Below are 15,677 nucleotides of genomic sequence, written 5' to 3' on the forward strand. Positions count from 1 at the left end.
TGAGTCCTAAATCTAGATTTAACCCTAAACTTAAACCTAACCCTAACCCAAACACTAGCCCTCCTCCTATACATAACCCTAGCCCTAACCTTAGGGCTAACCCTATCCCTGACCCTAATGATAAAGCTAACCATTATGATAACCCTAGGCCTAACCCTAACCCTATAAATTACACTAAACCAAACATAAACCCTAAATCTAACCCTGTCATTACCCTTACCCTAAATCTAACACTAATTTGAGCTCTGCACCTAAACACTAACTTAACCCAAATCCTAATTCTGACCCTGATTCCACCCAAGATATAAACCAAACCTAACCAAAAACCTAACCATTACACTGGACCAAGCCAAAAACCTAACACTAAATCTATCCACAACTGCAACCCTAAACCTGACATTAGCCATAGCCCTAATACTATTCCTAACCATAAAACAAATCCTAGTCCTCATATTAGAGCTAAACATAGTCTTAAACATAACCCTAACCCTAACCCTAGATCTAACCCTAATACTAACCCACACCCTGCCCTAAACCTAGCTATAACCACATTCCTTACCCTAAACTAAATCCTAATTCTAATCCTAACACTAGTAGTAATCCTTGCCTTATCCTTAGCCCTAGCATGTTAACCCTAGATTGAAACTTAACTCTAAATCTAACCCTAACTTGATGCCTAAGCCTAATCCTATACGTCACCCTAACCCTAGCCCTAACATAACCCTATTCATAATTTAGCCCTTTCCCTAAACCTAACCCCAATCATAAAACTAATTTTAACTCTAACTCTCACACTAGCCCTATCACTTGTTCTAACCTATTCTTTTCTGTAACCCTAACCCCGGCCCTAACCCTAGTGCTAACCCTTTCTCTATCATCCCTAGCAATAACCTTAGGCAAAACGTAACTCTGAATCTAGCCCCAACCTGAAGCCTATGCCCAAACCCTAAAACTAGCCCAAACAATAACACTAATCCTAAAATGAGCCCTAACGCTAGCCCTATCTCTAAAACAAAACAGAGTCATAACTCCAACCCTAACCATTAACCTAAACAAAACCCTAACCTTACACCTAGACCTAACCCTAGCCCTAATTTGAGTTGGAAGCCTAAGCCTAAATCTAAACCTGAACCTGACACTGACCCTAACCCTTTTAGCTCTAAACATCACCCTAACTGTAAACCTAACCCTAACACTAAACCTAGCACTAAAACCCTAAAACGAGCCCTAATTGTAAACCTAGTACTTGCATTAACTGTAACCCTAATCCTAGCCCTAACATAACCCAAAATGAAGCCCTAATCCGAGCCCTAACTTTAAACCTAACCAAAACCTAACACTAGCCCTAATTGTAATCATAATGCTAGCCTTAAACTGATCTCTAAATCTATCCATTACCATAACCATAACCCCAAACATAATGATAACCCTAGGCATAAACCTAACCCTATCCCATATCCTAACCCTTCCATTAACCTAAACCTAACCTGAATCCTAAACCTAAACCTATCATTACCCTAACCCTAATTCTAAAACCAATTCAAGCCCAAACTTGAAACTTAAACCTATCCCAAACCTTAACATAGACCTTGACCCTAATAATACCCCTAGCTCTAAACTTGATGGTAACCCAACACTTAACCCTTAGCCTAGACTCAGCCATAAACTTAAACCTAAAACTATCTTTAACCATAATTCTGGACCTGAAATTTGCCCTAGCCCTAATCCTAGTCCTAACCCTAAAAACACACCTAGCCCTAAACTTTGCCTTAATCATAACCCTAAATCTAGCACTACACCTAACCCTAATTTGAACAGTCACCCTACCTCTAAAGCTAGCTATAATGTCACCCCTTACCCTAAATTTAAACTTAAACCTAACCCTAGGCTTAAGCTAAACCCAAAACCTAGCCCTAATCCTAGCCCAAATTTAGCTCTATTTCTAATCCTATCCTAACCCTAGCCCTAAGACTAACTAAACCTTGTCCTAGCCCTAGCCCTATCCCTAGTTCTATCCCTCTCCTCAACCATAAACCTAAAACTAGCCCTAAGACTTGCTTTAAAGTTAGTCCCACCCCTATCCCTAACTCTAAATCTAACCTTAAACCTAAGCCTAAACCTAACACTAACACTAGCCCTAACCCTAATGATAATCGTAAAACTAGCCCTAAGCCTAATCCTAGCAGTAAATCAAAACCGAGCAATAACCCTAACCCTAAACCTTAACTTAAACCAAACACTAACACTACACCTAGACCTAAACCTAGCCCTAATTCGAGTCCTAAGCCTTACCTTAAAACTAATCCTGACCCTGACTTATATCCTAACACTCACCCTAGTTCTTAACACCACCCTAAACTCAAACCGAACACTAAAATGAATAATAGCCCTTATTTGAGTCTTAATGCTAACCATAAAACTAACCCTGACCCTGACTCCTATACTAACAAGAACCATAGCTATAAATATCACCCTAACATTAATCCTGACCCTAGCACTCAAACTACCCCTACCCCTTACCCTAAAACTAACCCTAATGGTAACCCTATTTCTTACATTAGCCATTGCCCTAATCTTAACCTTAAACCTAACACAAAAACTAGCCCTAAACTGAGCCCTAAAGCTATTTTTAACTCTAATTCTAACCCTAACCATAACCCTAACCCTAGATCTAAATCAATCCCTTACCCTAAGCAAAACCCTAAACCTAAGAGTAAACCTAGACTATCCCTAGTCCTTAGACTAACTAAAACCCTATCCCTATGAATACTCCTAACCCTAGCCTTCATTTTAGCTCTAACACTATCACAAACCCTAATACGAACCCTGACCTTTTTCTGACCCTAACACTAAACCTAGGTCTAACCCTAACCTGAACCCTAACCCAAAATTTACCATAAGCCTATACCTAGACCTAACTCTGAACCTAACTCTCAGCCTAGTCCTAGCCATAGCTCAGAACCTAACCCTTACACTAAACATAACCCTAAACCTAATTCTAGTTCTAACCCTAAACTTAACCCTAACACAAGACATAATTCTAACCATAACCCTAGCCCTAACCTTAACTCTAACTGTATCCATTACCCTAAACATAACACTTACCATAATGCTAACTCTAGGCTTAACCATAACCCTATCATTATGCTAACTGTAGCCCAATGTTAATTTGAGCCCTAAACCTAACTCAAAACTAAACCAAACCCTATCCCTGACCTTGACCCTAATAATTCCCCTAGCTTTCAACCTGACTCTATTCCTACCTAACCCTTACACTAGACCTAGCCATAAACCTAACCCTAAAACTATTCCTAACCTTAACCCTAGAACTGATATTAACCCTAGCCATAATCCTAGCCCTAACCCTAAAACAAATCCAAGCCCTTATCCTAGCCCTAAACATAGCCTTAATTTTATCCCTAGGCCTGACCCTAACACTAATCCTAGCCCTAATCTTAGCCTTAATTTAGCCCTATCCCTAAACCTAACCCTAGCCCAAGACTATCTCTAACTCTCACCATAACCCCAACTCTAGTTCTAACCTTATCCCTTACTAGAACCCTAATCTTAGCACTAACCCTTCGTCTAAACCTATCCCTATTCATAGCCCTGGCCATAACCCTAAATCTAACCCTAATGCTAAATCTAACCCTAATCCTAAGCCTAAACCTAAAGCTAACACTAGCCCTAACACTAACGCTAATCCTAAACCTAGCCCTATCACTAGCCCTAGCCCTGAAACAAACCCGAGCCATAGTCATAACCCTAAATCTTAACCTAAACCAAACACTAACTCTACACCTAGCCCTAACCATATCCCTAATTCTAGTCCTAACCCTAACCCAAAAACTAACCCTGACCCTGACTCTTAAATTACACTAACCCTGGCTCTAACATCATCATCACTGTAAACCTCAACCTAACACTAGACCTAGTCCTAACACTAACCCTATAACTACCGCTAATCATAACCCTACTTCATACATTAGTCATAGCCTTAACCCTAGCCCCAACCTAAACTAAAACCTGATTAAACTGATTCCTAAACCTAGTTTTAAACCTAAACTAAAACCTAACCCTAACCCTAACCCCAAACTAGCCCTAATCCTATACATAACCCTAGTCCTAACCTCAGGTCTAAACCTATCCATTACCCTAACAATAACCCTAACCCTTAAGCTAACCCTAAGCCTAATCCTAACCCTATCCATTACACTAAACCAAACCGAAACCCTAAAACAGACCCTGTCATTACCCTAAACCAAACTCTAACCTAACCCAAACCCTAAAACTGACCCTGATCCTAAATATAACCCTTGATATAAACCAGAATCTTACCCTAAACCTAATCCTTAAACTGGACCAAGCCATAAACCTAACACTAAATCTAGCCCTAACTATAACCCTAGAACTGACATTAGCCCTAGGCCTAATACTATTCCGATGCTAACACTAACTTTAAACCTTATCCTAGCCATAAACTTAGCCTTAATCATAACCCTAACTCTAATTCTAGCTGTAACCCTAATACTAACCCTTGCCCTAGCCCTAAACCTAGCCAAAACCACATTCCTTACTCTAAACATAACCGTAACTCTAATCCTAACCCTTGTTGTCACAATTGCCCTATCCTTAGCCTTAGCTTTAACACTAGATTGAAATCTAACTTTAAATCTCACCCTAACTCGATGCCTAAGCCTAAAACTAGCCCAAACCCTGATGCTAATTCTAAAACTAGCTCTAACCCTAGCCCTAACACTAACCCTAGCTGTAATTTACCCTATCCCTAACCCTAAACCTAACTCTAGACCTAAAAATAACAGTAACTCTCACATTGGCCCTATCACTCATTCTAATCCTATACCTTCCCATAAAACTAACCCTATCCCAAATCCTAGTCCTAATCCTTGCCCTATCTTTAGCCCTAGCACTAACCTTAGATAAAAACCTAACTCTAGATTTAACCCTAAACAGAAGCCTAAGCCTAAATTTAAGATTAGCCCTAACCCTACAACTAATCCTCAAAATTTCACTAACCCTAACCCTAGCCCTAAAACCAAACCGAGCCAAAGCTCTAACCCTAACTCCTAACCTAAACCAAGCATTAACCCTACACCTAGCCTTAAACCCAGCACTAATTTGAGTTTTAAGTCAAATTCTAAAACTAAGCCTGACCCTTACTCTGACCATAACACTAACCCGATGTCTAAACATCACCCAAACCCTAAACCTAAACCTAACAGTAAACCCAGCCCTAAAACACTAAAATTAGCAGTAATAATAACCTTAGTACTTACATTGGCCATAACCCTAACCCTAGCACTAACTTAACCCCAAACCTAGCCCTAATCATAACCACAACCTAGCCCTAAACTGATTTCTAACTCTATCCATTACCATAACCCTAACCCTAATGTTAATTTGAGCCCTAAGTTTAAACCTTAACCTACCAAAAACCCTACCCCAGAACTATACCCTCATAATACCCCTAGCTCTAAACCTGACACTGACCCTAAACCTAACCCTTACAATAGACATACCCATAATCCTAATCCTAAAACTATCTTTAACCATAATTATGGACCTGAAATTAGCCCTAGCACTAATCCTAGCCCTAACTCTAAAAAAAACCCTAGCCCTCGTCCTAGCCCTAAACCTAGTCTTAATCATAACCCTAACCCTAACCACAGCCCTAACCCTAATTATAACACTCACCCTACCTCTAAAACTAGCTATAAAGCCATCCCTTAGCCCAAATTTTACCCTAACTCTAAACCTAAACTCTAAACTCTAATTCTAACCCCTAAACCTTATCCTAACCCTAACCCTAGGCTTAAACTAAACACTAAACCTAGCCCTAAATCTAGACCTAATTTAGCCCTATCCCTAACCCTAAACCTAACCATAGCCCTAATACTAACTCTCTTCCTAGCCTTATCCCTAATTCTAACCCTACCCCTTACCTTAACCCTAAATCTCACAATAATCCTTGTGCTATCCTTAGTTCTATCCCTAACCCTAGATCTAAGCCTAATTTCAAATTTAACCCTAATACTAAGCCTAAGCCTAACACTTATACTAGCCCTAACCCTAACTCTAGGACTAAAACAAAACCGAGCATTAACCTTAACCCTAAACATTAACTTAAACCAAACCCTAACACTGCTACTAGACCTAACTCTAGCCCTAGTTCGAGTCCTAACCCTAACCTTTAAAACAACCCTACCCTAACTCATATCCTAACACTCACCCTAGCTCTAAACACCGCCCTCACCTTAAACTGAACCCTAACAGTAACCCTATCCCTAATTCATATCCTAACTCTAACCCTAAGACTAAGCCTGACCCTGATTCCTATCTTAACACAAACCCTAGCTATAAATATCACCCTAACCTTTAACCTAACCCTAACACTAAACCTAACCCATACCCTAATACTAAAACTAACCTCAATGGTAAGCCTAATCCTTACATTAGCCATTTGCTCTAACCCTAGCCCTAAACCTAACACAAAACATAAGCCTAATCTGAGACCTAAGCCAGCTTTAACCCTAACTCTAACCATAACAATAGCCCTAACCCTAGCTCTAAGCCAATCACTTACCCTAAGCAAACCCCTAAACCTAAGGGTAACCCTAGACCTATCACTAATCCTTAGGCTAACCAAAACACTAACTATATTAATAGCCCTTACCCTTGTCCTCATTCTAGATCAAACCCTATCCAAAACCCTATCACTAACCCTGACCCTTTTACTGACCCTACCACTAATCCTAGGTCTAATCATAACTGTAACCCTAATGCAAAACCTACCATAATCCTATCCCTAGACCTAATCCTGAACCTAATTCTCAGCCTAGCCCTAACCAAAGCTCAGAAACTAACCCTTACACTAAACATAACCTTAACCTAACCCTTGTTTGAACTCTCACCCTAACCCTAAATCAAGACCTAATCCTAACCATAACCCTTGCCCTAAACTTAAGTTTAACTGTATCATTACCCTAAACATAAACCATACCCTAATGCTAATCCTAGGCCTAACCCTAAACATATCAGTATCCACAAACTTATCAATTTCCCTAAACTACCCTGAACCCTAGAACTAATCCAATCAGTACCCTAACCCTAACTCTAATGATAATTCCAGCCAAAACCCTAAAATCAAACCTAAATCAAACCCTAACACTGACACTGACCCTAATAATTCCCCTAGCTCTAAACCTTACTCTTACCCTATACCTAACCCTTACACTAGACCTATTCATAAAACTAACCCTAAATCTGTTCCTAAGGATAACCCTGGACCTGATATTAGCCCTAGCCATGATGCTAGCCCTAAACCTGACACAAACCCTAGCCCTTATCCTTGCCCTAAACATAGCCTTAATTGTAACACTAACCATAAACCTAGGCCTAACTTTAGCTTTAGGATTAGGGTAAAGATAGTGTTGGGTTTAGGTTTCAGGTTAGGTTTTAGGTTTCACTAACCCTAACCCTAATCTTATACCTAATTAGCCCTATACCTAATTAAACCCTAACTCTAGCTCAAAGACTAAATCTAACTCTCACCTTAGTCCTAACCCTAGTTCTAACCCTATACTTTACTGGAACCCTAATCCTAGCCCAAACCATAGATTAACACTAGCCCTATTCATAGCCTTAGCAGCAATCATAGATCTAACCCTAACTCTAAATCTAATCCTCACCCTTAACCTAACCCTAGCACTAACTCTAAGGCTAATTCTAAAACTAGCACTAACCCTAGCCCTAAAACAAAACCAAGCCATAGACCTTACCCTAACCCTTAATACAAACTAAGCCCTAACCCTACACTTAGCCATATTTCTAGCCCTAATTCGAGATTTAAGTCAAACCCTAAAACTAACCCTGACCCTGACACTGACCTTTTCACTAACACTAGCTCTAAACATCACCCTAACCCTATATCTAAACCTAACAATAGACCTAGCCCTAACCCTAACCCTAAAATTAGCCCTAATCACAACCCTGGTACTTACATTAGTCGTTACCCTAAACCTAGCCTTAACTTAACCCAAAATCTAGCCTTATTTCGAGCACTATTCCTAGATTTACACCTAACCCTAACCCTTTCACTAATCATTACTATAATCCTAGCTGTAATCCTAGATTTAATCCTAACCCTAACCCTAAACCGAATCCTATCAATAATCATAACAATAACCCTAGCTGTACCCCTATCTCTATCCTTATCCATTACCCTAACCATAACCCTAAACCTAATGCTAAACCTGGGCTTAAACCTAACAGTATCCCTAATCCTAACCATTATCCTAAACCTAAACTAAAACCTAAACCTAACACTATCTTTATCCTAATCCTAACTCTAATGCTAATTCAAACCCTAATATTAAGATTTAACCTATCCAAAACATTAATCGCAACTCTGACCCTAAGAGTACCCTTAGCTCTAAACATGACCCTAACCCTAAACCTAACCCTTTCACTAGACATAGCCATAAATGTAACCCTAAAACTATTTTTAACCATAACACTGGACCTGAAATTAGCCCTAGCCATAATCCTAGCCCTAAACCTAGGCTTAATCCTAACCTGAAACATACCCCGAGCCCTAAACCTAATTGTTTTCCTCAACCTAGGCCTAAACCTATCTATAACCTCATCCTGTACCCAAAAAATAACCATAACCCTAAACCTAACCCTAACCCTTGCCCTAAACCTAGGCCTAACACAAAGCCTAGTGCTAATCCTAGTCTTTATTTAATCGTATCCTATCCCTAAACCTAGCCATAAGACTAATTCTAACTCTTGCCCTGGCCCTAGCCCTAGTTCTATCCTTAGCCTTAATCCTAATCCTAGACCTAAGCCTAAATCTAAATCTAAACCTAACTCTAAATTTAACTGTAACAATTTAACCTAAACCAAACCCTAACACTACCCATAACCATAACGCTAATCCTAAAACGTGCCCTAGCCCTAGCCATAAACCAAAACCACGCCTTAGCCCTAATCCTAACCCTTAACCTAAATCAAACCCTAACCCTACAACTACCTCTAAAACTAACTCTAAAACTAATCCTGACCATGACACTGACACTAACACTAATTCTAGCTCTCAACATCACCCTAACCTTAAATTAACCCTAACACTATATCTAGCCTTAACCTAATCCTAAATCTAGCCTTAATCATAACCCTAGTTTATACATTAGTCATTGTCCTAACCATAGCCCTAACCCTAACACAAATTCTACACCAAACCTGAGCCTTAACCCTATTTTTTACCCTAACACTAGCCCTTACCCTAACTCTAACTCTATTCCTTACATAAGCCAAACCCTAACCCAAATGTTAATCCTAGTCCTAATCCTAATCCTTAGCCTAACCTAAACTCTAACCACAATACTAGTCTTAACTTTATCCATCATTCTACCTCTAAACCTAACCCTGACTCTCATCTGTCCCTAACAGTAACCCTAGGTCTAAACCTGACCCTAACCCTAAACCAAAACCTAACACTAGCCCTACAGGTAATCCTATACCTATACCTAAGCCTAACACTAGACCTAGACCCAAAGATAATCCTAAATAGAGCTATAACTCTAGCACTAGACCTAAACAAAAACCTAGCACTAGCCCTAACAAAAACCCTTAACCTAAACTGAACAGTTACCCTACCTCTAGACCTATACCTATTCCTAATTCTGAATCTAACCCTAACCTATCCCAAAAAATGACACTGATTCTAACACTGAACCTAGCTTTAAACCTGACACTAACCCCAAACCTAGACCTAACTCTAGACCTAGCCATATCCCTAACCCTAAAACTAGCCCTAAATATAACCCTAGTTCTTACATTACCCATAGGCCTAATCCTAGCCCTAAACCTAACACAAAACCTAGGCCTAATCCTAGGTCTAATCTTAGGTCTAAGCATAACCCTCAACCTAACCCTAGCCCTAAACCTAGCCCTAACCTAAGCCTCACCTTAAACCTAACCATAGCTCAAAGCCGAACCTTTACACTAAACATAACCCTAGCTCTACTCTAAACCCTAACCCTAACCCTAGCCCTAATCTTAACATTAAACCTACTCTGAACTTTAGCTCTAAACATCCATTACCCTAACCCTTACCCTAACTCTAATGAAAACCCTATCCCTAACACTAAACCTAACTCTAACCATAAAGGTAAACCTAGACCTAAACCTAAACCTAAACCACACCCTAGCCCTAACCCTAGCTCAAACACTAATCCTTACCCTAACCTAACCATAACCCTATCCCTAAACCTAACACTTACCCTAACCCTAAAACTCACCACAAATCACACCCCAGCAATATCCCTCAATGTAGCCCTAATCCTAGACTTAATCCAAACCATAACTAGCCCTAACCCTAGCTCTAAACCTGTCCATTACACTAAACATAACTCTAACCCTAATGCTAAACCTAACCTGATCGCTAAACCTAACCCATCCATTACCCTAAAACTTAACTGAAACCTAAACTAAACCCTATCCTTTATGCTACCTCTAAACCTAACACTAATCCTAATTCAAGCTCTAATCTTAAACCTTTATCTAAACCAAATGCTAACGCTTATCCTGATTTTGACCCTAATAATAACCCTACCCTAAAGCTGACCTTTAATCTAAACCTAACTTTTACACTAGACCTAGCCATAACCTAACCCTAAAACTATCCTTAACATTAAGCCTAGACCTGATATTAGCCCTAGACCTGGTCCTAGCCATAACCTTTAGAGAAACCCTAGCCCTTAACCTAGCCCTAAACCTATCCTTAATCCTAAACTGTAGCATAACCCTAGGCCTAATCCTAATTCTAACCCCACCCTAGTTCTAAAGCTAGCTATAAGCCCACTCATTCCCCTAAACTTAACCTTAACACTAATGCTAACCCCAACTCTAGCCCAACCCTTGGTTAATCCCCTACAATAACACCAACTTTAATACTAGCCCTAATTTAGCCCTAAACTTAACACTAACCATAGCCCTAAACCTAGCCCTAATTTAGCCCTAACCATAGCCCTAACCCTAACCCAAATCCTAGCCCTAATCTGAGTGCTAACCCTAGTTTTAACCCTAACCATAAAATTGCTCTAATCCATACCCTAACCCTAGATCTAACCCTAGCTTTTACCCTATCATTACCTTAAGCTAATCCCTAAAACTAATCCCTAAGCTAACCCTAGTCCTAACTTTAATTTTTAGCCTAACCCAAACCCTAACCCTATTGCTAGTTCTAACCCTCAATGTCATTCTAGCTCTAACCCTAACTCAAACCCAAACCCTAACCCTGAAATCTATTTCTAAATCTAGCCTTTACTCTAGCCCTAGACCTAAACAAAAACCTAGCCCTAACAATAACCCTTAACCTAACCCAAACACTAAAACTACTCCTAGACTTAAACCTAGTCCTAATTCTGGCTCTAAATCTAATTCTAACTCTAACCCGAACACTGACCCTGACTTTAACAGTAAATCTACCTCTAAACCTGACCCTAATCAAAAATATAAACCTAGCACTAGACCTAGCCATAACCCTAACCCTACAACTAGCCCAAATCATAACCCTAGCTCTCACATTATCCATAGACCTATCCTTTCACCTTAACCTAACACAAAACCTAGAGAAAATCCTAGGCCTAAACCTAGCCTTAAGCCTACTCCTAACCCTAACTCTAGCCCTAACCCTAATCCTAACCCTAGCCTTAGTCCTAAACCTAGCTTGAAGCCTAACCCTTACCCTAAATATAAATTTAGACCTATCCCTAACTCTAAAACTAACCTTAGCCCTAATCCTAACCTTAATCCTAGACTTAAACCTGGCTCTAAACCACCCATTACCCTAACACTAATCCTAACCCTATTGATAATCCTAGCCATAACACTAACCCTACACTAACAAACAAACAAACAAACAAACAAACAAACAAAAACTAATCCTGGTCCTAACCCTAAACCTAACACTCGCCATAGCCCTAACGCTAGCTCAAAACCTAGCCCATACCATAATCCTAAACTTAATCATAGCCTTAACCCTAACCCTAAAACTAAATCTAACCCTAACTCTATACCTAAACCTATATATAACCGTATCCATTACCCTAACCCTAATCCTAACCTTGCCATATCCCTAACCCTTACCCTAAACCTACCTTAATCCTATCCCTAGAACTAACGCTGAACCTAACCCTCGACCTAGCCCTAGCCTTAACTCTAGCTCATACCCTCACCCTTACCCTAAACATAACCCTAGCCCAAACCCTAACCCAAATCCTAGCCCTAAACCTTACCCAAACTCTATCCATAGGCATGATTCTAACCCAAACCCTCAACCTAGTTCTAACCCTTACTCAATCTCTATCCCTTACCCTTAACCTAAATATAAGACTTACCCTAAACCTAAGCCTAACCTGAACCCTATCCCTAATCATAAACTTAACCCTAGCCTTAACCCTAGTTCTAACCTCACTCATTACCCTAACCCTAACAATAAACCTAACCCTAGACCTAACTTTAAACATAATCCTTGCTGTAGTCCTAACCTTAGCTCAAACCCTAATCATACCCTAAATCTGATCCTAACCCTAGTACTAAACCTAACCATAACCCTAACCCAACATCTAATCCTGTCCATTACCCTAAACCTAATGATAACCCTAGACCTAACCATAATACTAAACCTAACCCTAACCATAACCTTAACCCTAGTCCTAACCCTCAACCTAACCCTAACATTAACACTAACCCTAGCTCAAACCCTAAAGCATACCCTAAACCTAACCCTAACCCTAGCCTTAACCCTAACCCTAACTCTAGCCATAATCCTGACCATAACTCTATTCCTAACACTAGCTCTAACCCTATCAATTGCCCTAATGATAACCATAACTTTAATGCTAACCCTAGGCCTAACCCTAACCCTATCCATTACCCTAAACCTAATCTGAACCCTAAACCTAACCTGAAGCATAAGCCTAACCCTATTCATTACCCTAACCCTAACTCTAACCATAACGCTAATTTGAGTCCTAACCCTAAACCTTAACCTACCCAAACCCAAAACCTGACCCTGACCGTTTAATACCCTTTGCTCTAAACCTGAACCTTACTCTAAACCTAACTCTGACACTAGACCTAGCCATAAACCTTACCCTAAAACTGTTCCTAACCATAAACCTAGACATGATATTAGCTCTATCCCTAATACTTGACATAACCCTAACACAAATGCTAGCCCTCATCCTAGCCCTAAACTTAGCCTTGATCCTAACCTGTACCCTAAATTAGCCCTATCCCTAATTTTATCCCTCGCCCTAGTTATGAACCAAGCTATAACCCCATCACTTCCCCTAAACCTAACCCTAACCCTAGCCATAGAACTAAACCTACAACTAACCCTAGACCTGATCCTAGCCCTAATTTAGCCCTAACCCTAACCCTAACACTAACAATAGCACTAAGACTAACTCCAACTCTCACCCTAGCCTTATTCTAGTTCTAACCCTATCCCTTACCATAACCCTATCATTTGCCCTAACCTTAGCCCTAACCCTAGCCCTAGCCCTAACCATAGATCTAACCATAGCTCTAAATCTAACCCTAAACCTAATCATAAAACTCACAGTAACATTAGCCCTAACACTAACGCTAATCCTAAAACTAGCCTTAACGTGGTTCTAGCCCTAAAACAAAACCAAGCCACAGCCGTAACCCTAAACTTTAACTGAAAACCCAACTTAACCCAACACTTAGCCCTAACCCTAGCCCTAATTCCAGTCCTATCCTTACCCTAAAACTAACCTTGACCCTGACTCTGACCCTGTAACTAACCCTACCTCTAACATCACCCTAAAATTAAACCTAACTCTCAAACTAGACAGAGCCCTAAACATAACACTAAAAGTAGCCCTAATCATAACCCTAGTTCTTGCATTAGCTGTAGCCCTAACCCTAGCCCTAACCTAACCCAAAGCATAGCCCTAATCTGAGCCCTACACCTCATTTTAACCCTAACCCTAACCCTGGCCAGAGCCCTAAACATTACCCTAAACCTAACCCTAACCCTAAAACTTGCCCTAACCCTAAAACTAACTCTAGCCTTAATCCTAAGCATAAACTTAGACCTAAGCCTAGTTCTAACCTTATCCATTACCCTAACCATAACGCTAAACCTAATGCTAACTCTAGAAAAACCCTAACCCTATATCTAACTCTAAATTTATCCATTACCCTAAATCTAACCTGAACCCTAAACCTAACCATATCCATTACCCTAACCTTAGCCCTAACCCTAATGCTAATTAGAACCCTAACCCTTAACCTTAACCTAACCCAAAACATAACTGTTACCATGAACCTAATAATAACCCTATCTCTAAAACTGACCCTAACCCTCAACCTAACACTTACATTAGAACTAGCCATAAACCTCACCCTAAAACTAACCATAACCATAAACCTAGACCTGATATTAGCCCTAGCCCTAATCCTAGCCCTAACCCTAACACAAAACCTAGTCCTATCCTAACACTTAACCTAGCCCTATCCTAACACTTAACCTAGCTTAATCCTAACCCTAACCCTAGCCCTAGCCCTAAAACTAGGCCTAGCCCTAACACCAATCCTAGCACTAATCCTAGTACTAATTTTGACCTAAACCTAACTGTAGCTCTAAGACTAACTCTAAATCTCACTATAGTCCTATCTCTAGTTTTAAACCTATTCTGTAAAATAACCCAAACCCTAGCCCTAAACTTAGCCTCAACCCTAGCCCTAACTTTTGCCCTATCCCTAAACCTAGATCTAATCCTAACTCTAAATCTAACCCTAACTCTAAGCCTAAATCTCACCCTAAAACAGACCTATGCCTAATGCTAATTGGAAAACTAGCCCTAACCCTAGCCCTAGCATTCAAATAAAACTGAGTTATAGGCTTAACCCTAAACCTTACCCTAAATCAATCCTTAACCCTATACCTAGCACTAAACCTAGCACTAATTCGAGTCCCAATTCTAACTCTAGAACTTACAATGACCCTGACTCGGACCTTAACACTAACCCTAGCTCTAAACATCACCTTGCCCTAGACATCACCATAACCCTAAATCTAACCCTAAAAATAACCTAATTGGAACTCTAGTTCTTAAATTAGCCATGGCTCTGCCCTAACAGAAAACCTAGCCCTAATCTGAGACCTAAACCTAGCTTTGAACCTAACCCTAATCTTAACCCTAGCCCTATCCCTAACCCTAATACTAACCCAACCCTAGCTCTAACCCTGTCCCTTACCTTAAGCCAAACCCTCACCCTAATGCCCTACTCTTAAGCCTAATAGTTAGCCTACCCAAAACCATAACTCTAATACTAATACTAATCCTAGCCCCTCATTCTAGCTCTAACCCTAATCCAAACTCTAACCCTAACTCTGACACTTATTCTGACCCTACCTCTAACCCTAAGTTTAAACCTGACCTTAACTGTAAACCAAACCCTAACATTAGCCCTACAGGTAATCCTATACCTAACCTAACCCTAACACCAGACCTAGAAACAAGCCTAATCCTAAATCTATCCATAACTCTAGCACTAGCCCTAAACTAAAACCTAGACCTAGGCCTAACAATAACCCTTAACCTAACTCAAAA

Source organism: Spermophilus citellus (genome assembly GCF_964194105.1).
Source record: "Spermophilus citellus genome assembly, contig: SCAFFOLD_36, whole genome shotgun sequence".
NCBI lineage: Eukaryota > Metazoa > Chordata > Mammalia > Rodentia > Sciuridae > Spermophilus > Spermophilus citellus.